Source organism: Mytilus californianus, unplaced genomic scaffold, assembly GCF_021869535.1.
Source record: "Mytilus californianus isolate M0D057914Y unplaced genomic scaffold, xbMytCali1.0.p SCAF_12, whole genome shotgun sequence".
Taxonomy (NCBI): domain Eukaryota; kingdom Metazoa; phylum Mollusca; class Bivalvia; order Mytilida; family Mytilidae; genus Mytilus; species Mytilus californianus.
The window spans coordinates 38,615,044-38,643,041 of NW_026262604.1; the positions used below are offsets into that span (position 1 = coordinate 38,615,044).

A 27,998-nucleotide genomic window follows, 5' to 3' on the forward strand; every position below is an offset into this window, starting at 1 on the left:
ATATGTAATTATAGGTCAAAGTAATAGTCAAAATATATTTGACTGTTCCAAAACGTTTGGACTATATATAATTAGGTTACAATTGTTATGCATACATATATGAATAGGCCAGATTTATGGTCTTGGGCAATGTATATGAATGGGGGTGTTTTTTAAATTCCAGTGGCACACCTGTACCCTTTTTTTTTTCGAAGTCGCCCCTGCATGCACAGCCTGCCGGTTGTGAAGAATCATGTGTTTGGGTGCTTAAAAATGGTTAAAATTGAGTTAAAATATATCATACATGCAAGATGTTGATTGTATTTTTCGTAAATGAATATCCATATTTGTGCTGGTAAACATCATATGGTCTGGGGTTGAAAGTCTGTTATAAGAGACGGGTCATTATTTATCTGCAGGGGGGCCGGCAACTTATTTTGAAAGTCCAGAAAAAATTCAATGACCACCCCCCCCCCCCCCTTTCCATTTCTGCAGAAAAATGTTTTATTGCTATCAAGCTTATAATGTTTTAAAAAATAGTAAATAAATACTACAGTTTTCAGTTTGGATTAAATACAGATTGTCACCTTTAAAAATTTCTATATGAGTGGGCTGAAAAATTTTATGCATTATACATCAATGGGGGTGTGTAACATTCCAGCCGCACTTCGGTACCCATTCTTAACCAAAAACTGAAGTAATCCCCCTACCCTTTTCATGTTGAATTGATGCAGTTCCCCGGAAGGAAACGCTCTTGACGTGTAAAAATCTGTTGTTAAATTGCTGAGAGCGTTAAGGGAATGTGTATCACAAAGTGTTTCAGTGTAAGGTCAATATTTACCGTATCTGCTACGAAATAAAATTTAATTTTGCCAGGCAGACGTGCAATGACAGAAATGATGATGGCACATGAATTTCAGAAAATTTAATATAAAGTGCAATAACTCCTTAAGAGTTCAATTGACAATTTTGGTCATGATGACTTATTTGTAGACCTAACTTTGAACATTGCTGCTCTTTACAGTTTATTTCTATCTATAATAATATTCAATATAATAAACTAAAAACTGCAAAGTTTCCTTAAAATTACTAATTCAGGGGCAGCAACCCAACAACAGGTTGTCTGTTTTGTCTGAAAATTTCTTGGCAGACAGATCTTAACCTGATAAACATTACCCCATGTCAGATTTGCTCTAAATACTTTAGTTTCAGAGATATAAAACAACTAGGAGTGTCGTTCCCTGATATTTTTGTTTATAACTGATGCATGAAATAATGCAACCATTTGCTTTTGTTTCAGAGATATAAGCAAACAAGAATGTGTCCATAGTACACGGATGCCCCACTCGCTTTATCATTTTACTATGTTAAGTGGACCGTAAAAATGTGGGTCAAAACTCTATTTTGGCATTAAAATTAGAAAGATCATATCATAGGAAATATGTGTATATGTGTATTAAGTTTCAAGTTGATTGAACTTCAACTTCATCAAAAGCTACCAAAATCTTTAACCTGAAGTGGGACAGACGAACGAACAGACGAAAGAATAAACGAACGAACAAACAAAAGAACGCACAGACCAAAAAAAACATAATGCCTATAAATGGGGCATAAAAACTGCATTTTACCCCTATATTCTTTTTTAAGCCATGTCGACCAAGTTGGTTGGCAGGCAGAATCATCGGACACATTTTATAAACTAGATACCGTAATGATGATTGTGGTCAAGTTAGGTTATATATGTCTCAGTAGTTTCAGAGGAGTAGATTTTTGTAAACAATTACAAAACTTTACACAACAAGAATGTGTCTATAGTACAAGGATGCCCAATGGCACTTTCATTTTCTATGAATTCCCATTGAAATTGGTCAAGAAATAACAATTTATACAACACATATTAGAAAAGTATTGTTTTTGGCCCCTAATTCCTTAACATTAAGGACCATAACCTCCAAAAGCAACCCTTACCTTCTTTTTTTAATATAGAACCTACTGGTAGAACTTTATAAAGATCCTTAGACTTATACTCAAGTTATTGTCCAGAAACCAGAAAATCCTTGTTTTTGCCCTCTTGTTTCTAAACAGTTTGGGCCATAACCCCCAAAATATTCCCAACCTTGTGACACAATTACATAAAGATCCTTTAATACACAAGTTATTGTCCTGAAACATGAAAATTACTTGTTTTTTGGCCCATAATTCTTAAACAGTTAAGACAGAAACCAAATGTCATTGGACAACAACATCGACATACCATATATGGTCTTATAAAAATCAATATTTAGAAGTTTGGGTCCAGTTCTCAAAGATAACAGCTCAGAAACAATTAAAAAATCGAAAAATGTTTTTAGTACAATTAAGATGCAAAAGATAATACAGAACAAATTAAATAAAAATTTGACAAAATGAATGTTCAACATCATGAACAATGATATTAACACTTATATTGTTTTCTAATTCATTATTTCAGTATTTGTTTTATGTCAGTGAACTACCTTTTGCTCTGTCATTAATTATAAGGAACTAATAATTAACTCTGCAAAACAATACATTCTTGTGAGTGTTCAAGTCAATCTAATTACATACTTACACAAGGTAATAACTATGAAAATTATGTTTTTCAACACATCCTAGCCAAATGAGTATATATATTTACTGGTCTCTGTCTTCTTTTTTCATTATGTCATAAGACTAAGAGTACTTGATGTAAGATGTCTTTCCTTTTAGATCTTTGTTTTTTGTCAAAGCTTCATACTGTTCTGGATTCATACAAAACATAATCTAAAATTATATCACATTTCTTGTATTAAGTAAATTTTTTAATCATGTGTTAAAAGACTGTTATGAGTTGTTGAAAGAGAGGAAAAGATACCAAAGATACACATATATATTTATATATTTTTCTAATTCTTACTTGATTTATCCCTTTCCTGACCAGTTGATTATTTAAGAAATAATTCATGGCAGCTGTAGATTTGTTTTCATTTAACCATGGGTTGGGCATTTATATTCCATTATTTTACCCTGAGCGTTAGCGAGGGGTAAAATACGAATATAAATGCCCAACCTATGGTAAAATGAAAACAAATCTACCGCTGCCATGAATTATTTCGATTCTAATAGGACAAATTCGGTAATTTTGTTAACCCTGAAAGCCCTATACATACGATACTGTTTTGGCTGTTCCGTTTTACGCAATTTTGATAATATTAGTAAAATTATATAATTCAGTGATTATTGTTCACTTATATATTTTCTTCCAATGTAATTTTATTCGTTCTGAGGCATACAAGAAGCTTTAAAAGGCCCATTGGTGGCCATCTTGGATGATGGATCGGCTGCAAAGTAACAACACTAGGTCAGCACCTCATAAGGAATGTTCTTGCCATGTTTGGTTTTATTCCATTCAGTTTAATATTGGCCCTGTAAATTAATAAACAAATCCTGGTGGCCATCTTGAACAGTAAATGGGCAAAAAAGTAGCAAAACTTCATCAGCTCCTCATAAGGAATATTTATGCGATATTTGGTTTCATTCCATTCAGAGTTTCTCTAAAATAAGACATTTGTATGTATTTACCTCAGGGTCCTATGTTAAACTAAGTCCCCTGCTGGCGGCCATCTTAGACAATAGATTGGCTTCAAAGTAACAACACTTGGTCAGTACCTCATGAGAAACATTCATGCCATGTTTGGTTTCATTCCATTCAGTGGTTTTCTAAAAGAAGACATTTGTATATATTTCCCATAGGGTTCTATTTTAAACTAAGTCCCCCGGTAGCTGCCATCTTGGATGATGGATGGGCTTCAAAGTAACAACACTTGGTCAGCACCTTATAAGGAACATTCATGCCATGTTTGGTTTCATTCCATTTAGTGGTTCTATAAAAAAAAATTGTATGTATTACCCATAGGTTCCTATGTTAAACTAAGTCCCCCGCTGGGGGCCATCTTGGATAATGGATCGACTTCAAAGTAACAACTCTTGGTCAGCACCCCTAATTCCTAAACTGTTAGGACCATAAACCCCCAAAACCAATCCCAACCTTCCTTTTGTGGTTATAAACCTTGTGTATAAATTTCATAGATTTCTAATTACTTATACTAAAGTTATTGTCTGGAAACCAAATGTCTTCGGACGACAAAGACGACATGATACAAATATTTTGTGGTCGTATAAAAAAGTGTGTAAAACACTTTTGCCGGACTGAAGGATGGACAGACAGATAGACGGATGGAGTGCAATCCTAAAGTTCCCTTTGACTTTGTCAGTAGGGGACTAATAAAAAGTTATCAAAGGTACCAGGATTATAATTTAATACGCCAGACGCGTAATCTTTTCACATCAGATTATAATTGTTTTCTGCATGAACATTCTTACATGCATGTGTACTACTGTATTCATTCAAATTAATAAAGACAATGAAAGAATTGATGCTTCTACAACATTTATGAACAGAAAGATTTGGGAATCCTCAGAGGCCCAGACCACAATTAATGATCCCGCTTTTTGTTGTCCACGAATACAGTTCCCTTTAATTTAAGTGTATTTTTTGGGGGTGGAAATGAAAGAAGAGAACATAAATAAATTTTTGGATGTTTTATTTTAACTGATTTTGATATGGAAAGAGTGATTTTTTAATGCGACAAAAAGAACTAATAGAGGAATTAATTGTGGTCTTTGGCCTAAGAGGTGCATTTTCGCAAATTTCAAATTTGTACTTTGACAACTTCTCAGAATGATTTTCTGGTATGAATTTGTCAAACTACATGATAATAAATGATTTCCACTTTAACCTGATAGAAATTTGGTAAAAAAGTCCCATTTTAGCTTATATAATCGAAATTTAGCTTTTTCACTTGTTTCAATATTTTCACAAAAGTACATGTAGCAGGCTTACTTTCTCTCTGACAGGTTCTTCTGATTTTCAATTTGTGTTTAATTTGTGTTTGTGGTATTTAATTTAGATGTTTTACTCATTTGTGAACTCTGAACACAAAGAAAATTAGATAAAAACATAAAAAGTGTGCATAATGAGTTGTTTTAATGGTTCAAGTCTAACAGTCTACGAAGCAAGTGAAATGTGATGTTATATGCTCATAGATTACCTTTATTTTCTTCTGCTGAATAGCTAGTGATTAAAATATTGGCCTTTAAAGGCTGAAATTTCATGCAGATTTAAAACAGTAAAGCGAATAAAAGAGGGACGAAAGATACCAGAGGGTCAGTCAAACTCATAGATCGAAAACAAACTGACAACGCCATGGCCAAAAATAAAAAGACAAACAGACAAATAATAGTACAGATGACACAACATAGAAAACTAAAGACTAAGCAACACAAACCCCACCAAAAACTGTGGGTGATCTCAGGTGCTCCGGAAGGGTAAGCAGATCCTGCTCCACATGTGGCACCCATCGTGTAATAAACTTTGCATCAGACCATACTGTCTACATATAAAGTTGAAAGCTACAGACTTGTTACATACAGGCTCATGTTTTATCATATCTAAGCAAAGATTGAGCAAAAAGAAGCATATTTCCAATTCCCATATCATTTATATGTTTTTTAATATGGAAGTATGTGAAACGGCCTAAATTGACAATTTGATTTTTAAGCTTGACATTGCTTAAGACCATGTCATCCTCATGTGTTATTTGATTTGAAACTTATGTTTCCATGAAAAGTACATTTATGATATATATGTGGAAGGTTTTTGTTTAACTTCACAACTCCAAAAAATTGTTGTCAGTGAAAAATATTACATTTCATATAAGGCCTCACTTCATTTAAAAACCTCTATTTTTTTGGCACAGGCTCATATAGAATAAGTGAAACTATGAGCTACTGCTCACCGTTTGTACTCCCGCCCAAATACTTGACAGTAAACAGGAAGTTTTTGAGTGATGAATCTTATAACGCACCATACTGTAAAGCTGACCTATACAAACCCTAAACAAAAATTTCAGACATCCTTGTAAAATGTAGTTCCTGAGAAAAATGTGACGAAACTTTTCAACTTGGATATCATGTGTAAAATGATGTATGTTTTCGGTAAACAGGAAATTGGTGAGTGATGAATCTGAAAACCCATCACAAGGTATACCTGACTCGTATAAACCCTGAAACCAAATTTCAGAAATCCTTGTAATTTAGTTCCTGAGAAAAATGTGACAGAAATTTTCAACTTGGATGTCATGTGTAAAATGTTGTAAGTTTTCGTTAAACAGGTAGTTGGTGAGTGATGAATCTGAAAACACATCACAGTATATCTGACTCATATAAACTCTGAAACCAAATTTCAATAATCCTTGTAATGTAGTTCCTGAGAAAGATGCAATGAAAATTATTCATCGGATGGATTGACAGACAGACAGACAGACAGACAGACAGTATACCCCCACTTTTTTTAAGGAGAAGGGTATAATGATAATTAAGTTTTGGCAATTTTTTTATAAGTCTGATACATACTGTATGCTATCTATAACTTTAAATAAATAATAGCTAATACATAGAGACATTAAAAAGTGCACTTTTTTTTTTTTTTTTTTAATCCAAAATTTGATAGTTAAAATTGTTCTATTTCAATAGCACAATTTATCAACCAAGTTCAGATATAAAAATGGCCACATTTTCTATAATTGATATCATATGGCTTTGAAACTATGTAAACCGTCTCATAATACACTAAGCTTACATCATTCCAAGTTTTATTGGAATTGGTAAAGTTTTTGACTTCTAATAGGCCCCAGACCACAATTAATGATCCCGCTTTTCATTGTCCACAAATATCATGAATATAGTTCCCTTAAACATGTTTAATCAAAGTGTATTATTTCTTTATTTTTTTCTTTCCCTTTCTCATACATTTCTTAGTTTGTATGGGGTGGAACTGATTTTGATATTGAAAGAGTGATTATGGCAGGTGTAAAAAGGTAATATTTACAGTTTTTGGAACATCTCTTAACCTGTTTATAGGTTGCATTTCTGTAAATATTGACAATGCAATTTCCCATAGGAACTCCTTTTACGGCTAAAACTATACCACTTTTACTATAAAGTTTTGAAAAAAATCATATCCTAGAATGGAAAGTTCATATGCACTACTATTTTTTTCAAAGGTCAAAATATAGAGCTGTGTGGCATATTTTCAACTTTATATGCCCCGAACTTCTAAGAGTTTAAACTAACACTAAATTTCTTAATTACCCTTACCTTAACTGTAGGATTACCACAGATTTCAATATAAACATTATGCATATGTATATTTACTGGTAACATTCCCAAGTTATGTCTCTATGAGATGAAACATAGAGATCATAACTGGGATCCAGTTTGTAAACAAAATTAATTATCTATGAATATTCTATATCTCCCCAAAAGAGGTGTGGTTTGAGAAACAGCTGTATTTACAAAGTGCAACCTAAAGGGTATGGATGTGTATTGGCTAAATTTTTAAGATTTTAACATGCAATTTTTCTGAAAGTTGGATATATTTTTGGACTTGTAGTGTACATTACACACACAAAGTACTTGACAAAAAAAGCAGGTGAATTTTTTTTAATGCAACAATCCATTATGAAGAACTAGTAGAGGAATTAATTGTGGTCTGTGGCCTGTAAGTGCATGATGTGCTTGGAAGGGTGTAAGTGCCATATTGCCAATGAAATTCTTGTCCAAGATTATTATGAATTTTTGTAAATGATAACGAAAATGATTAGAATGTGTATATTTTATATTTGTGTAAATGTACTGTACATGCTGTATAACCTCTGAAACATATCTTCCACTGTCATAACTACATGTACCATGACTACATGCTAAATTTCAATTATCATGATTATCCAGTACTTACTCTGGCTTCAAAAAGAAAATTTCAGTGAATTTCATGAACAAGTGTGTAAAGGCAGCCTCTTTCAAATTTTTTCTGTCTTCCTTTGGAACTCCATGACTGGGCATTGGATTGTTCAATTTTTCTAACATTTCTTTTTCCTCAGCAAGAAAGTCAAATGTGTCCTCAAATCATCAGCGCAACAATCTGAAAAGGAGGTAAACAGTTTTGAAATGACAGCTGTTAACTTGACTATTTCAGAAATGTAATTTGCATATATACATGTACATCATAAGTAGATGAAAATACATGTACTCACAAAACTGCATGTGATGTTGTATTTATTCAATATCAATTACATCATGTATATATTTTCAATCGGTTCAATGTAAACACTGATTTAATCATAAAAAGATTATTTCTTTCATTTGTCTTTATATCAGAATGCATGCTCTTATTACAATGTATTATTGCTATATCATGTATATAAACCTAGTTGCATTATTGGCATTAATAAAAACCTTTCAATAATTTCTGAATTCACAGTTTTTAATATAATACACACAATGTATGTATAAACATTTGGATTTGTTTAATTGGTGTAAAAGTTTTACGATACATGTACCAAAAAGATGGTGAAGTCATCCGAGTCCTCATAATCAGTCAGCATATAAAAGAACCCCAGTTGCATATATTCAGTTTTTGTTGAAATCTAACAAAGTGGAGTTTTGGACCCTATTTGAATTGAACCCATTTCAAAACTGGGCCAAAATTCAAAACTTTCAACATGTTCAATACACACATGATACATGTTTCACTTCTGCATATCGAAGAACCACAAGAACTCAAGTTGTATTGAAATCAAACAAAGTTTAATTTGGGACCCTAAATGTGGACCAATTTGAAAACTGGCCCTAAATCATCATTGTTAATACACATTTGGATTCAGCATATCAAAGAATCCCAAAAATTTAATTTATGTAGAAAATGAACAAAGCCTATAATTTTAACCTGAATTTTACCAACTAGAATAAACTGCTTCGCTGAGTGAAGCTGAATACGCCCGCAGAGGTCCAACCCTGAACAGTTGGGGCAAAAATGTACACAATATTCAAGCTTGATACAGGTCTGAATTTGGATTGTATTAAATATTTGACATATTACAGGTTTCTGAATAAATGTAGTGAAAGAACTTGAAATTGGTCATATGAATTGAATTTATATTCAATTAAAGATTTCTTGCTGTTGTGCAATACACCATACCTGCCAACCCTCCTGTTTTGAGCAGGAGACTCCCGCTCAAATGGCGAATTTCAGGAAATCTCCCGCTTGACAGTACTCTCCTGCTTTGGGATATTTTTACCTTGAATGACAAGTCAACATTTATTACGTTTTTGTCTCACTGATGAAGGTTGTTTTTAACCTGTAAATCACAGACCATGTGAAATTAAATGGCTTCACCTGACAGCTTGGGTGTCAAATATAGTACTAATTAACGATCATTAAAGACTTTTGCTTCAAGCAAAACACTTAAAAGAAATTTCGGGCTACTTCCCCTGTTTAATCCTGTTTTAAGTTACCCTTCTTAAAATAATGTGAATTGATAAAACAATATAAACTAAATACAAATTAAACAAAGAATCATAAAAGGATGGCAATTAAAAGATTTTGTATGCCTCAAGACAAAAAAAATAATTATATTTTAAAAATCACTTAAAAGATCTATACTTCTATTCATTGTTTATATTGAAATTTATACGATATGTATTGAATAAAAGTTGTGAAATAAATATGTGCACACAAAAATGCACCATCTGTGACTACATGAGTGCTCTCTTATAACAGAGCCTCAGAGATGTCTGGGGTGAAAGTTGTCCCGAAGGGATTCAAATATCAAAGTTGATGAAATAGGAAAGAAACAAACAACACACCTTCTGTAGGATATAACCATATTTAAAGAAACAAAGTATATCTATTAACTCTTATATGTGTTTCGTAGATTAATAAATAAACACGTCATATATTTCACTTGAAAATGTTGTTCGCGCAAAATCTCCCCCTCAGCTGTCATAGCTGAGAGGGAGATCTCCCTCTTTGAAGGTTTCAGAGGTTGGCAGGTAAGAATACACTGTGCTGTTGTGCAATACTTAGAAAATCTGTTGTCAGACTATAAACAAATAAAATTCAATTAATTCTCAGTCATTTTAGAAATTTATGAAAATGTAAAGGGAGCTTACATCAATAGATATAAACAATTCACCAAAGTTTCATGAGAATTGCATACAGCATTTTTGAGTTATTGTCTGAAAACTTGAAAATCCCCCCTTTTTAATGAATAAAACCCTGTAACTCAGAAATGTAAAATATAAAATTTATAAAATTCTAAACAATTCAACAAAGTTTCATACCAACTGCTGAAAGCATTTTAGATTTTTTGTCTGAAAACTGGAAATTATGAATAAAACCCTGTAACTCGGAAACGTAAAATCGAAAATATATAAAAATCGAAAGGGAGCTCATGTCAATAGATATAAACAATTCACCACAATTTCTTGCAAGTTGGTGAAAGCATTCTTGAGTTATTGTCTGAAAACTGGAAAATCCCCCTTTTTTAATGAATAAAACCCCATAACTTGGAAATGTAAATTCTAAAATTTATAAAAAACAAAAGCGAGCTCATTCAAAACAATTCACCAAAGTATTATGCAAATTGGTTAAAGCGTTTTTGAGTTAATGTCTGACATGTTGACGACAGACGGACGGACGGACAGACAACCGTATACCATAATATGTCCTGTAAACAGGCGTATTAAAATGGGCCCAAAATAATAAATCTTTATTTATACATGTTTTTAGCATATCAATGAACCCCAAAATTTCAATTTTTATATCGGCTGTAACCTTGAGAGGTCATACTGGTGTTGTGTTGCCGCAGAATTTTCTGCAAAATACTACAGGGACTGATGAAATTTTAACGAAAATGTTTCTACTGTTAAGGATGTAGAACAGGATGAAGGCACTAAAGCAGTTAGTCTGAGATTTGCCAGACAAGCTGGGGCCGTAGGTTGTCTGGCAAAACAGCCGTAGGAGGTCATAGTAATAGGAAGATATCGGATTCATGAGTTGTCATGCATTCCTGTTTTTGATATCCAAATGGACGATTTTTTTTATTATCTAAGAAACAAGAAAATTCAAAATTGTTCATGAATATCTATTGCTTTAACTTGACGTCTTTTTTGACAGGTTTCGCTCCGCTGAATTATTTGCACAAACAACATTTTAAGGTCAGTTATGATTAATTTGTCTATTTTTAAAACAATAAACATACGGATTATTTTTGAATTTTTATTTTTTCACAACACAATTTGTTATCAATTCTGTTTGTGTTTGATGCATTTCTTTTCATAAAAAAGAAAATTTTATTTATATTTCAGGGATTAGGTATTTGTTAGGGTCAGCGGGATTTAAAAAGCATGAAATGTCAATTTTATTTTTATTCTGCAAATCAGAAAAATAGGGTCTGCAGATCCATAAATCAACAAATTAAAAAACCCTGGCCTTATACGACACATTTTCTAGGGCCCAGGCCCCATTTGAAAAGGGTAGGAAAATCACTGCATAAGGCATCTATATACAAAGAATGACATTCTTAAATATTAACATTTTAAGTAGTTTGATGCTGCCGCCGCCCCTGGAATATTATCACTATGATGAGTTACAGATCGAGTTTGGTTTTGCTCTGCTGATTTTTTGCTGAAATTACAGGCTATGAAAATGTTGTGAGAATATCAGTTATGCAGACATTCAATCACAAATTTCAACTCCTACAAATGGCTTCAAGAGTTTTTGCCAGCTGCTGTTCCTGTCTTTGTAGCACATCCAGTTTTTGTGAAGCCTGTGACTTAAGCTTGACAAAGGGATAATAATCCAGGGGTGGCAGCATCAAACTTCTTAAAATTTAAAATAAAGACTGCACAGTGTTTTCATTATTATTTCTTCGATACCATTTTTCGTGGATTTCATTGGTACAGATAGATCATGAATTTAAATGTTCAGCCGATTACAAAATTTCCATCAGGTTGAACGTATAATTTAGTTTAGTTTAAACATATTTTATTGTTCAAAAATGACAAATGGATTAGACACAAGTTTTTCAACACAAGGTTGTACGTATGCAGACTAGAACAAAACCAAAAAATTTAATTTTCACGAAAAAATACAAGTTTTCATCAATCCAAAAAAACTGATACCCATGAAAATAAATGAATCCACAGTAACTGTTATTGCTAAAGACAAAAGCCTGAAATTTCTACAAAAATCAGTGGAGCAGACCCAAAAACATAAACTCAATCTGTTAAACATCAAAGTAGACTCACATACTTGAAGCAACTAAATATGTGAAGGTGTTAAGAAAAAAGTCTGTATAACTGTTGTGAAATAATGGATAAAGATAACACTACATGTAAAATCACAAAACTTCATATCATACCCTTAAATCCATTGTCATTATCATCTACATGTACTGCCTCTTCATCTCTTTCCTCATCATCACTCTAAAAATTAAAAAGAAAAAGTTAAGATAATAAAATTGAGAATGGAAATGGGGCATGTGTCAAGGAGACAACAACCCGACCAAAAAGTAGAAAACAGCCGGAATCCACCAATGGGTCTTTAACACAGTGAGAAAATCCCGCACCCAGAGGCGTGCTTGTGTAACAAAAAGTACAAAGTCAATTGAAATCTACAAAGATTATTATAATATTGATAATCAAAGTTGTTAATAATGTGATCCAGACAATTTTAAATGAACATAAACACATGTATGAAAACTATAACATAAAATCATTTCTTTATCAAGGTTTTACTCAAAACAGCATTGTTGAAAGAGTTTTCAAGAATTCATGTGACTTACTTAACTACATGATATTGAATTGTCAACCTCATTGGCTCATTAATCTTTTTAGCCATCTAGGTATTTGTATAGACATCATTTTTTTTCACTATATAAACTCTTGTTACAATAAGGCATACATTGTTTGACAAGAAATTCCATCTGTTGAATTGAACATAAATCATTTTTGTCAAATGTGAGTACACATCACATGCATGGACAGGAACAATATTTTCACTTACTTGTTAATCTTTCAATAACTACAACATTCATAAAATTTTTAATAAATAATTGCCTTTGGACAAAAAAATTGTTCATCTATGCTTACAATTTGTTTTGATTGAAGGAAATTGCAAAGTAAACATTTTAATTGTTGCACACTTTTAATCAGAAGGGATAACACTAATTAACCAGAGATCAAATGATCTGAAAACAGATTGCCAATCATCAAAGGTGATACTTGGGCCATTTACGTATCAATTAAATCTCTTTGGCTAACTCGGCTGTGAATTTTTATGTGCTGGTTTGTTGTTTTATGTATCCGTTTTTATGCTAGAGACTATACTAAATTGAGGTAAATTATATGGCCTTCCAAATACTGTTTCGATTCCTAACATCACTGAAGAGACATTAATTGTCGAAATCCGGATATGGTGTACAAATTTGTGCACTTCATGTTTGCGCTATATCATCTTTTCCGCAAGTTTATTGTTTTCTGTTTGGTAATAAATTAATAATAAGATCTATTTTGTTACATCTTGTGATCCGTTTATTTGGCAATCGCCAATAGCAGTAAGCAGGGTTTAAGAACATCAGTTGTTCGACCTGCTAGTCAAATGCATTTTGTTAAAATATACTTTTTTACTCATTTGGTCTTTTAGAAAATGTTGTTTGTGTTGTATTATTTAGACCCCTCTACCAAGAAATTTGTTTTGCATGCACACGTATAAAAATTGCGGTTTTTATCCAACGCAATCATAGGTTTGAACATTGTTTTCAATTTAGACTTGTTTACAGCTACTATTTGAATATACATTTTAAAGCTCGGCTATTTTATTTATTAACTGGGAATACAATGAAATATACATAATTTTTTCATAACCATTTTGCAAATCCCAGTTTCTACAAACCAGATGTCTAATGCAAATTGCACAAACCAATAGCAATATACATTTAACCACTCAGTTTGCTATATAATCAGGATGCATTTATTTTATCTGTCAAATCTTTATATTTTGTTTCCTGCATGCCGTGGATGCCTTCAAATACTCAACTCATTATTGAAGCTGTATGAACTCATGGTAGATGTTGTACTGATAAACTTAAGACCAATTTCCATTTGAAGTGAAACCCTGTGGCATGCAACTTATAAGAAGGTTTGGTATATTTTTCTAAAGAGTAACACACCAGCTTCATTGTACGGTGTTTATATTTCACAACTCATTCGCTATGCCAGTATCTGTTGTGACGTTTTTGATTTTAACGAACGTAATCTATGTATCACTGGTAAATTATTAAGCCAGGGATTGCGTTACCACAAATTACTTAAAACCTTTACTAAATTCTTCCACAGATATAAAGATTTGGTTCTGAAGTTCGGTTGTACCTGTAGAAAACTTATTTCAAACTGGATTGCACATCCTCATTTTTCACGGCAATATTGTTTACCGTGCCCGGAAATTTAGAAATGATCCTGGTAAACTTATTCTTAAAGGTTACCAATTCAACACTATAATTAGATAATTAAATATTGTTTTTATTGGTACTAATATTGATTTTGTTATCAGTAAATTAAAAGCAAACTAAATATTATTGTTATATACATATACACATTCATGGATCTACAATCTGTTGATACCTGTATCTTGGCATTGCACGAGGTCATGTTTTTCTCTGACTGTTTATGACGTCTTTACACTAAATCCATTGGATGTTGGATGTGTACGGATTGATAATTTAGTCTTAGATGCATGATTTTTTTTATTAATTGTTAGTTGCTTTGAACTAGCTGTCAGTAACTGCGAGTACTCTCAGATCTGTACTTAGGTGTATTTTTGTTGTTTGGATGTACAACTACCCGGCCACGTCCACTTGTATTTGTAGTATTTGTATTTTATCCATCCGATGAGTTAAGCCTCTTTCAACTGATTTTTATAGTTCATTCTTATATTGTACTGTTACACCACTGTCCCAGGTTAGGGGGAGGATTGGGATCCTGCTAACATGTTTAACCCGCCACATTCTATATGTGCCTGTCCCAAGTCAGGAGCCTGTAATTCAGTGGTTGTTGCTGTTGATCATATGCGTAATTTGTTTATTGTTTTGTACAGTTGTTGTAGTGTTTTGTTGCACCACTGACCCAGGATTAGGGAGATGGTTGGGATCTAGCTAACATGTTTAACCCCGCCACATTCTATATGTGCCTGTCCCAAGTCAGCAGCCTGTAATTCAGTGGTTGTCGTTTGTTTATGTGTTACATATTTGTTATTCGTTCATTTTTGTACAGAAATTAGGCCGTTAGTTTTCTCGTTTGAATTGTTTTACATTGTCATTTTGGGGCCTTTTATAGCTGACTGTGCGGTATGGGCTTTGCTCATTGTTGAAGGCCGTACAGTGACCTATAGTTGTTAATTTCTGTGTCATTTGGTCTCTTGTGGAGAGTTGTCTCATTGGTAATCATACCACATCTTCTTTTTTATACAGACATCGCCATCTATGACATTTGAGTGCTTTAAAAATGATGCCTGATCATATCTTACTAGCATGTTTCATTATGCTTCAGACAGAAATCCATTGCCAATATCGTTAAGAAATAGTACAAATATGCTCCGTGTTTAAGGCTGTACCTTGACCTATAATGGTTTACTTTTATAAATTGTAACTTGGATGGAGAGTTGTCTCATTGGCACTCATACCACATCTTCCTATATCTACTTAACTTCTTATCTAGCACAGGCAATCATACAGTTCACTACTACACACAGCTGATTAGTTAGCTACTGCAGCTGATATGTAGGTTAACTACCAGAGATAATTTGCAGTGTGAGAATTTTTACAGCGGTGTAATCAGTACTCTAATCAAATATGAAATTATTAAGCAATTACTGTATAGAAATAAAAAATAAAAAAATGTGGATAGTGTCCACATGTGGACACAGATGATGCCCCCGCTTGCATATCATATAGTTATAAAGGGACATAACTGAAGACCGATAAAAGTGGCGCTACCCAAATTTGAACTTGATCTGAGTTTTGTGGTAATAAGCATTGTGTATCAGTTTCATAACATTTGGTTGAGGCAAACTTAAGTTAGAGAACGGAAACTAAAAATTTTGCAATTTTTCCTTTTATAAAGGGGCATAACTCTAGATCGGTTAAAGTGATGCCACCAAAATTCAAACTTGATCTGTGTTTTGTGGTAATAAGCATTGTGTATAAGTTTCATAACATTTGGTTAAGGCAAACTTAAGTTATAGAACGGAAACTAAATATTTTGCAATTTTTCTTTTTATAAAGGGGCATAACTCTAGATCGGTTAAAGTGACGCCACCAAAATTCAAACTTGATCTGTATTTTGTGGTAATAAGCATTGTGTATAAATTTCATAACATTTGGTTGAGGCAAACTTAAGTTAGAGAACGGAAACTAATTTCGGGACGTATGTACGTACAGTCCGTGTAACGTAAAAGTTAACAATACGAACGATGCCCGAATCATGTACGGACGATGCCCGAACGATGTACGTACGCTTCCCGAACGGTGTACGAATGCAAACGAAACGCTGACCGAACGTTGTACGGACGCTGAACGAATGATGTACGAACGAAACCATGTCCCATAAACCTTACCATAAACGATAAAATAAGCGCCCTTTTATCGTACATCGTATGTTTTTGCGTACATCGTTTCATTTAGCGTATACCGTATCGTTTAGCGTACATCGTTTCGTTAAGCGTATATCGTATCGTATTGTATCGTATAGCGTACATCGTTTCTTGGCGTGCATAGTTTCGTTAAGCGAATATGTTTGTTTGTTTTTTTTTAAATATAAAACATGAATGGCGTTCTGTTAAATATTTTTATATAGGTGATAATAGGCGTAAAATTTAGATTGGATGCATGTTTCAGTTTTTAATTAATAATTTAATAAATTATAACTCGATGTTAATCCAAAACTATTTACATAAAAAGTTTGAAAAATAAACACTGAATTAAATTTAAATAAATTAAAAGATACGATTATGAATTTTGTTAGCCGTAGAAAATGTGCGAGTAAACTGCAATCTGCAGGGTATTCAGTCACACTTTTTTGAAAAAAACTTAAGGTATTAACATTTTTTTTTTATTACCTAAATGAACAATTTATTTTAGATGGAATTTGGAATAAATCTAATGTTCTTACAAAAGTATAATTGGGGTCTTAAAGTGTTGACCTTTTGTCCAAAAGGTTTGTTAAATATTGTTATGTATTTTAAAATCGACTGAATAGCAGTTTTATCTATATATCGTAATTAAAAAAAAATTAGATTATAGATTTTTTTTTATTCATTTATCAAATCAGTCGAAAAAAAAACAAGTATTCGAGAAATTTCAAATAAGAACAATAGTCGTTATGTGCCTCATCAACCCTAAACAAAAAATCCCTACCAATGTACATACGATTGTGTATTATTTTAACTATAAATGCACTTGACTTTAAACAATCATCAACAATTGTCCGGCAAAAAAACTAAACCCTCTATTCTTTAATTTTCTCAACTATTTTCCTCTCTTCTTTATTTTTCCCGTTATACTCTAATTTTATATTTTCTTTATTTTCCTGCATCTCTTATACCTCCTTTATTCGGAGCAACCCCACCCTAAATAAACATATGATACACACGGTCTATAGGTCATCGCTTGTGCCGTGATACACATGTTTGCATAACAAAGAATGTCCCTGTTCATATTTATAACATTTTAAATGTCCTTCTTATAATACATCTAATAGTTGCCACTGGACATTAAACAGATAACTATAAATTCATCTATCATATTCTCAGTTTTGTTATAATGTGTAAATCAAACAACATGATAAAACAATAATTATTGCAGATTTTCACTGCCGAAATAATGGGGGAAAAATGTAAACAAAACCACCCAATCACATCCCTACGCCACAAAGTATAGCATGTTCACATGTAAATAAATTATTTTCATAAATCTATTTCAAAATAATTTTAAACAATCAAACAGTCATTTTTCTTATTTGCCAAAAAAAACCACCAAACAGTTATTTTCATTTCTTATTTTAAATAGATCGATTGTTTTCAATGGTCGGTGCCTGACAGCATCTATAAAATCTATCACCATGTTTGCCAGTAAGAAAGCTACATAGAACAGGAAAACAACAATGTCTTAAAAATACTTCCAGGCCATATTTTCCAATTTCTGTTGTAATGTGGTTTAATGCAAAAAGGGTAACTCCTGAATACTTAATTGTACCCATCAAGTATCTGGGGTTAATAACAAATCTATGGTAGTCTCTTTTTCTTTACTCACAAAGTATTCGACTAAATGTTTTATTTATGAAAATTGCTCATTGCTGACGAATGTAAAATATTGAACCATAGATTTTCAATTGTTTAGTTGTTAGGGGACTGTCTGATCTCGCAAACCTGACATTTTATGGTCATTATTTTTTGCATCCAATTGCACCAATTTACGCGACACCGTACGAGAGTCGTGACATTACATAAACTACTAGTATTTTTTTTTCTATAACGAAATACGAAACCACTTCTCGCAATTCGCTTTGGGGTAATTGTGCTTCTCTTTTGACAAAATATGGCCTTGTCTCAAAAACAAAAAGTATAATATAATATAGAGTAATATATAAAACTGGACTAGAGTGAAGAGTTGGGAAGTAGGAATTCCGAATTTTAATTGAATGTTCTAAATCTGTGTGTATTTCTGATATATGATTGTACAGACTCAAAAATTTCTTTGTTTTGCTGAAATGAAAGGTCACCGTCACCAGCCAATAGAAGCAAAATGGATATAGTAGATCTTTCTAATTTTGAAAACAATATTTCTCTTGCTTCGTTGATAAACGGGCACTTAAAAAATAGTGAATACTATCCTCAACAGGATGGCCACAGCTGCATGGGGGATTCGGTTTAATATTAATAAGGTTTAAATCTGCTATTGAAGAACTGCACAATATTTCTCAACTGTGTATCAATGATATTAAGATTTCTATCACCACAACTAAATTAGGAGTGTGTACTGTGAATAAATTATTATACTCAGTTTACTATTGTTTACAGCATTTTATTACATTTAATACCATGTTAACAATTAGGGTGACGGTGTTTGACAGTCTGAAGGAGACAGCATCAAGGATTTAATAAGGCAAAGCTTTTGTTGTACTCAATCTTACTGAAGTTTTCTGTATTATATTTAATAGATATATATCCGAGATACGATAATGTGGTTTTCTTTTTTATATCACACCTGATCATCTATGATGGGATAATGTCTAATGAGATAATTTAACCAGAAACTGAATAACGTAGAAATTACAAATTAAAGGTCACTGTACGGCCTTCAACAATGAGCAAAATCCATACAGCATACTAAGATATTAAAGGCTCCGAAATGACAAATTTAGAATAAACTCAACACTGTTCAAACATCACCGCACGTCAAATTTTGAACAACAGAAAAACCTGATTGGACATTCGTGACAATTTGTCACGCCTTCATGAATTGGCGTATGTCCTATCAAATACCTTCAGAAAGCTTCCATTGAAATAATTTTACACACAAGAAACTGTGTATTTTATTTTCTTAATAAAAAAAACAAAATGTATTTTGCGTAATGTGCAATGAAGCCACGGATTCGTAATCTTCAAAAATAGTTCAGAAACGCTTGAAATAAAACAATTATGGCCAGTGCGCGTTTATAAAACGGGCTCTATTTGGAAATTTTGAGATACTATAAGTACTTGTGTTCTGTGTATAGAATTTTAGAGGTCAATACGAGTTTTAATCAGTTGGATTTTCAAATTTGACAAAATATATGTTTTCTTCTTTTTTTAAATTCATATCATGATTCTTTGATATTTCACATTATCTTCTGAATATATTTTAAGATGAACAATCTAAAATTTGTATACCAAATATTTTGAAATATTACTCTGCGTTTTTAAATAGCATTGAAAGTACAACATCTTATAAATGATAAACATTGATAGAGGCAAATGAGCCACTCTTTCTCATGTTGAGATGGAATATGTTCGTTATTTGATTTAATGAGTTTAACAATCGAAACCCCCTGAATTATCGTCTCATGACAATCACGAACAATGGCGAAACAGAACTTCCAACAGCGGACAATGATTTCTAATTATACAATATTCTTTCAATGGATTTTTTTTACATGCAATGTAGAACTTATCAATTCAGATATTTCTTATCTCTTTTGAAATTACTTAATCGAATATGTAGTCACATGCACGAAGAAGTTTGAAATTTGAAAAAAAGGCATGACGGGAGTTTAGAGAGAAAAAAGGCAGGATGGACATCTTGCCAAAAAGAAAAAAAAAGGCATGATGACTTATGTAAAACCAAGTGAGGATAAATTATTAATTAAGAAAGGCAGGAAAGAATAGAACGAATAGAGTGTAAAATAAAAAAGCAGGACTACATTTACATTGAGTTTACATTTAAAGAAACATGCAGGACAACATTTTTCATCCTATTACGTGTCATTGATGATCTGATCACTACAACAGTTTTACAAAATATTCGTTCCTGTGAAAACTAAGATTTGTTTAACTTTCAAATCATTCATCGAGGTCTTTTCTCAGGATATAACGGCCATCTATCTGTATGTTGGCTTTAAAGTCGACAAGATAACAGGTCAGTTTATTCAAGTGTATTTAAGATTTGTTACAATTCTAAAGTACAATGGGTAAATCAATCTCATCTTTGGTGTGACATATGGGCATCCCTATAAGTAAGACAGTCCACTCGTGAACCATGGCATTAGATATTTTATGCATTTCATTGGATATTTTCTATCACAATCCAGGTCAGCTAATAACCTATATTATTTACGTATAGATCTGAAGACGAATTTGTATAAAACGTTGTGTTTGATTTCAATTTCTAGCTTTCTGCATTTTCTTCTGTCCACTAGCAAATGTCGGCCTGTACCACTGAAAATATATAACTTCCGGACTAGCAAACACGGGGCCGGGCAACCCAGTTACTAATCTTCCTGCTTTCAACTAAACGTCATGTTCTAGATTGTCCATAATTGATAATTTCTAGTCAATACATATTTCAATTCTTTTTAGAAATTTAATATTGTGCTTGCACAATCTAAAACGTGTTCTATATGTGTATAGAATTTACAATTGGAATCAAAAGTAATCCCTAAGTGCTTATGACAGGAGACAATTCTACTACTTGATTTTGAAGTTCTATTTTAATATCATCTGGGGAAGAATTATATGAGAATAGCATAGTAATTGTCATGTTAGGATTAAAATCAATAAGCCAATCTTTAGACCATGCTGAAATTTGTTCTAAATCGCTATTAAAGACATCCTCTATTGTGTAAGGACTATAATACTTAAATTAGAAAGTGATGTTTCATCAACACACAATCGAGTTTGACTTATCAAATAACCACCTATGTCATTTACATAAATAAGGAATAGTAGGGAACCTAATACAGAGACTTGTGGAAGTCCTGCATTTGTATTATGAAAAGGCGAATATAAACTTGAAACAAAAACGCTTTCTTGTATATTTGAAATATAACTAATTAAGTGATTAAATACATTTTTAAATACAATTTTTTCATATACTTTTCCCACTGCTGATAATAATGAGATTGGTCTATAATTGGAAATCAGTGATTTGTCTCCGGTTTGAAAATATATATATGCTCAAAGTCAACACATTTTAACGATGTTTTCAAAATAAAGTGGTTAAATGCATTTTTTTTTTTACATAAAGCACAAATACATTTGCATACATTGTCAGATCAAAATATCTTAAAAACCCCAGTTCAGAGATACCGTGTATATTCGACTGAATATACCAAATCGATAATTTTACATTCGTACTTATTACGTAATAAGATCTGTGTCCAGGTAAAAAGAACCAGCAGATGGTGTACATTCTAAAGTGTTTATCACCTTCCATTATACATCTGACGATGACATTTAGCTTTAGGGCCATTTTATTTTCGCATCGAAAAACAAAAAGTTTAAAATTTTATATAGATAACATTCTGTTGAAAAATCATTTGAAAGGTAAACTGATAAGCATAACGTCCTCACAATTTCTTGTTCAGATCCAGGGACACAGATGTCAGAATGAATAAGAAAACACTAAATTCTTAAACAATGGACATCAAAAACATTTTTATAGACCAATGTACTAATAGATTTACTTGTGTACTTTCTATGTTCTGGAAACTTCAACATCCCATATAAAATACTTAAATTTTAGTCCTAAGTTTTATAAATTAAATGTTGTTTTTTTTTTAATTATTTGCAAGGCTACATATTGATAAGCAAGTATGACAAACCAATCAAAAAAATTGTTGTTTGGGATTATTCATGGTTGACTAGTTCTATATTAACCAGTGGCACGTGTCCTAATTATCAAGAAAAGGGAAAGAAAAGTATTAAACAGAAACATCCGGTTTTTTAAAACCATATTTTCAAAATTCACTGCATGATTTAAACAGCTTAAAAGTGTTTCATTTATTTTATCTTTGTACGTATACAAAAAATTGATAGAAAGTTAATCTTCAATGTTCATGACTTACGAGTATTAGATTTCTTGTGAAATTGATCGATGAGTGGCTTTTTACAAATACCGAAAAAAAGAATATGGCGTAAACGTCAATTAATGGAAAAGCAACCCAAGGAGAAAAATAAAATTTAAGATGCAGCTATAAATAGTTTTGAGTTGGAGAAATCATTCAAGCCATATGATTCTATTTAAGTTTGTGCGTTTTTCGATTTACGAATAAGTCAATTAGAAAAAATTAAGTAATAGAAGCCAAAAAAGAAGACAAAAAAGATACATGAAATAAAGTAATAACATAAGTTTACCAATACGTACCTATATGCATTTAATAAAGCACCTTTTGAACTTATTATTATCATTTTTTTTTAATTGTATTTTTATGTTTATGTATATTTAATGTTACCCGATATGGAGTTCTTTTAAAGGATAAAATTCACTTGAATGGGTATCTCTGGTGTATATACATGTATCACACGTCCTATCTACATGACTGTACAATATACGGAAATGACACGGCTGTGTATTGTAAAGTTACTGAAGGAAGATTTATAAATGTCAAATGCATATCCCGGGCGAAGAATTTACTGGTTTATCAGAACGGTTAAGTGTAATTTATGCCAGCTACATGTACCATCATATTGAAAAGGTTTGAATCTCGCCCATCTCTTCTTTTCTTATAATATGAATTGCGCCAATAAATGGGACTTAATTGTGCCATATGTACCTCTAAATGATTAACCTAATTACACGAAACATTAGAATACTCACTTCAAAGGATGTCTGATTTTTCTTTAAAAAAATGTGGTCTGATAGAGAGCCCGAAACCTGTCGTGGTTATGAAGATTATAAATTCCGCCAGGCTTTTATAGAGAAAAAGGAGAAATTAGATGGAAACATAATGCGCGCTGTTAAATCATATTTTGCAAGGCTGTTTACAGATGACTCCTGCACAATCATTTTAAACTTTGAATAAGATCACATACATGCATCAGATACATAAAATACTAGCCCTTAAATTAAAACGGTGGTGCAGAAATACCGCAAAGGACTTTTAAGTGCACTAAGACCAACGTGTTTGCACTAAGGACACTAAAACGGTGTTTTAAGATCACAAAGAACATGGATATAAGAATATATGCGTATATAACTCATAAATATTAAGTTTGGTGTGAATAGATTTTATTATTTTGAAGTTAAATGACTTTGTAATCAGCACGTGCCACACATACAAATCCAGGATAGTTTAAGAAAGTTTTTGAAAAATTTAAAACTTTTAACCACAGAGTGAAAATAATGTTAGCTGGTTGATAAACTTAGTCCATTCATAAATAAAATACGACTTATTCTACAACATTATGATCATAAACATTCTTTTGTTGGTAGAAATCCTGGATAGTTTAAGAAAGTAATTAAAATTTCAAAAACTTTAACCACAGGGTGAATATGTGGATGTCGCTAGCCGACACAGATGGCTATGTTCCGCTTTTGCGACAAAAGTCGTAGGCTCGACAAAAATGTAATAAACTGTTATAATTTGAACATGTGTATCTAATGTGCTGGTAAACAAGTTTATACATTCTAAAATATTTTTTAATAAAGAAATAGTAAAAAAGTGAAGTTTACAAACAAGCGAGAGAAATTAAAAGGAACAAAAATAAAAAAAATAGTAGAACATACATTATTACATTGAACGAAAAAAAAAATAACAGACAGAAAAACAAAAGAAATACGACAGTAACAAACAGACGAAAAAATTCAGAGAAAATTGAAATATCATATAATGTTAAATACAAGCGGATTCAAAACAGGTCGAGGTTGAACGAATATGAATTTCTATCGATTACACGGTCAGGTGACAATCAGCGGAGGGTGGCGCATGTCAATAAAACATAAAATAACTTTTTTAATTACTAAAGATATGATTATAAAATTTGAAATTATGTTCTTTTAGAAAGTCTCCTTCTATATGCCATGTTTTTTGTGTCAATTCTATCATTCCATCAGGTCCTTAGTGCAATATTTTGTTCTTATTGCACTAAGGAGGCCCTTTGCAGTATTTCTACTTGTCCGTATAAATACCGCAAAGGACCTCCTCAGTGCACTAAGAACAACAATTTGCAAACAAAAATATAAGTCTATAACATTTGCGCACCTAAATGCTTGTTTTATTGGCGCAAATGAATGCTGCAGTTTTTAAAATAAAGTGATGCAAAAAAAAAAAAAAAAGAATTGGCGTAATTAAGTTGCGGTGGAAATTAATTCTTTTTCAGCAAAATTGGATAACGGCCTTCAAAACACCGTGTGTACACTAAGAAATCAGTATTCATCTTTAACGCTGTCTAGCCTGAGAATAAAAGTTTTGGCAATTTGTGTAGGATTTTAATTTTAGAATGTAATGAACAAGACTGTAAGAAGATCGTTGAAAACCTTAAGTGAATCGGAAAATGAGATATGCACGATAAAAGGAAATAGTTTGAAATTTCATAGAGGCATGTGATATTTGTAAAATTTTAAGTCTTTCAGTAACAACCATTTGTAGAACTGATTATTTCGATCCTTCAAATATGCGTAAAAAAAAATAAAACTCATATTATTTAGTCTCTTTCATATATACAATTGCAGTATGTTTTTAAATACTGTAGATTTGTATTTGATCATCGATTGCATGCATAACGTCCAGTGACAAATATTTCATGTATTCGCACAAAGAACAAGTCAACAACTTTTAGAATACAATTGATTGGTTATTTAAGGTAAATGATTTGCGTTAAAATTGGTGAAACTTGGACAGAAACTTACCTCTAAAACAAAGAAATAGAAAAAAACGGTGAGAGTTATATTTTTAATTCTGTATTTTACACATACGTGGACTTAAGCACTTTTTACAGTCAAAATGACAGTTTTAACACCGACAACAGGAATCACAAGCGACGCTGGTACCATAGAAGTCTTCAACGAATTTATATATATCCCTGGCAATTTTCGGTTTATATCAGACTCTGACATTGAGGGGAACAAATACCATGGATGTCTCGTCTTTTTTTAAATACATTAGATATAAAACGTGTTTCTCATATCAAGCCTCATTTATAGAACATTATATATAATTTACTGTTTCAAGGAAATATTTGGTGGAGGAGAGAGAGAGAAAGAGAGAGACTTATTTAGCGGTATTTGGTCTCCTGTTATTCATGTCAAAATGTGATGGAAGGAAATATTTCCCCCTTCGTTTTATATAGCAGGGTATTCCATAATGATATAAGTTGCAGATTTTTTTTCTATCGGTAAGACATGGTATACAGTTCGAAATCTACATTAAGTTATAGTACATTTAAAGTAAGTTTATTGCATTGCTAAACGTATGAAACAATTAGTATGAAACAAAATATATAATAAATAAGATAACTTATTTGCTTTAATTAACAAGTGAAATGTTTCCAATCCAATCTTTCAAATCTAATATAGTCCAAAAGGGTACAAAAGGATATAAATGAAAGGTTTTCTTACGGCTGGCGGTAAAATTCTTGCCAAAGTGGGGACATTCGTTTGGTTGTTTGGTATATACAGTACGCAACCAACTTTCAATCAATCCAAACTAATAAATGTTTTTTTTTAATCCCGCATCTTTTTATATACAATTATTTTAACTCAAAATAATAATTGAAATATCTTTCTAAAATAAAACCCTAACATATAGCAGACGCTTAACAAAACGATATACCATACGATAGATGAAATGCTTAATGATATCATATACCATACGATAAACGAAACGCTAAACGCCTAACCATACCATGTACCATACGACACATAAAACGCTTAACGATACCATAAACCATACGATATACAAAACCCTAAACGATGGCATTTACCATACGATGAACGAACGATGAACGAACGCTGACCGAACGTTGTACGGACGCCATACGAATGATGTACGAACGATGACCGAACTCTATACGAACGATTCCCGAACGCTGTACGTACGATTCCCGAATGAAAAAAGTGTTAACTTTTACGTTACAGGGACTGTACGTACACACGGACAAGGGTAAAAATTAATGCCCCCTCCGCTACGGTGGGGGCATAAAAATGCATTTAACTCACAATTGTTTGAATTTTTATATTCCTTATTTTAATCCAGTTATGGTCACTAATTAATCCAATAAAATATGTTGAAACACAAAATTTTGTTATAATTATATATAATCTCCTAAAAATTCCAATATATATTCCAATTTATATACATGAATAATGCCACAGCTTCACTTTAACAGTTCCTCATGGTATTTGAAAAAGCAGTCATTCTTAATGCAAAGTTTTACATTGCACTGTTTGCAGCCAATTGAAACTTCATGTCTTCTATTTTGCTTGAGACATTGTTTGCATCTGCCTGGTTTTTCAAACTGAAAGGGCCAGTGTGCCAGTCCACAGTTTCCAGTCACTGGTGGAGCTTTTCATCTCAACTGCAGTTGTTTCAACCCACACTTTGTCAGGTTTTGTTAATATGCTTTTACGTGCATATGAATTTGTTTCTTCCGCTAATTTTTCAACAAGTGCAAAAGGAAAGAATTTGTGAAAGAAATCTATTGCTTTCTTTTCCTTTTCGAGATTAAAAGCTGCCCCAAACGGTTGTGAAAACTCAGTGACTGGGGGTTTATACAAATTATTTGTCCAAATGTCATTATCTAACTCCGGTTCCTCGTCCTCAGATGACTTGCTTTCTATTTCCGATAAACTGATATCACTGCCAACACTTCCAACTTCACTTTCGTCAATATCAGACTGCGTAAACCCTTCAAACTCTTCATCTTCATCGTCCGATTCGAAGAATGAAGCCCATTCATTCGCCATTGTTTCAATCGCATTCCGCAAACAAAAACATGTGTAAAAAACAATGTATTTTAATGTAAACATATTACCTTTTAATGAAAAGGAATATAGGAGGAGAAAGTTTATTCATTTGTAAAACCGAATTTGATTGGTTCATTTCGGGATTCCCCCTAAGTATTGTCCAATCTAAAGGGTTTTAACAGTGGTATATTTTACGGGAATATCCGTCACCGCGACTGCGCATGCCGTTGTTTACAGAGGATAGATCAGTCACTGCGAATACACAGATGATTTGGCAAGCAGATTTATCAGTCACTACGAACTAAACGGTGATAAATACTGCGTATATATCCGTCAGTGGTAGATAAAGAGTTAATTCTTTCAAACACAAAATAACATAATTTCTTCACCTAAAGCTTTCAAACTTTTGTGTTTTCTATCATGATTTTCTTTATAGAGAGTTGATTCTCACAAGAAAGCTATCAAACCAAGATTTCCAAGTGGTGAAGTTGAACATTTCCCATAAATTTTATGGAAGCCATCATGAGTTGGTAAACTGTTATGAAATATCCTTTTCACAGATGACAAAGGATAAGTTTTCAAATGTAGTATAAACTACACTCCTGTACATTTTTTTCCAAAAAGTAC

The 27,998-nt window shown here is 32.3% G+C and overlaps 1 long non-coding RNA gene across 4 annotated transcripts in view; it reads right to left on the reverse strand.

The window, feature by feature from the left end:
* Positions 1-451: 451 nt before the first annotated feature.
* The window catches only part of LOC127721793 (uncharacterized), an 89,624-nt gene continuing 62,077 nt past the window's right edge, over positions 452-27,998 (reverse strand). For all 4 annotated transcript variants that reach the window (XR_007991468.1, XR_007991467.1, XR_007991469.1 and 1 more), the window contains 3 exons: positions 12,300-12,363; positions 7,835-8,017; positions 452-2,760 (listed from right to left, as the gene is read on the reverse strand). This is a non-coding gene — a long non-coding RNA (uncharacterized LOC127721793). The remainder of the gene's footprint in view (positions 2,761-7,834; positions 8,018-12,299; positions 12,364-27,998) is intronic.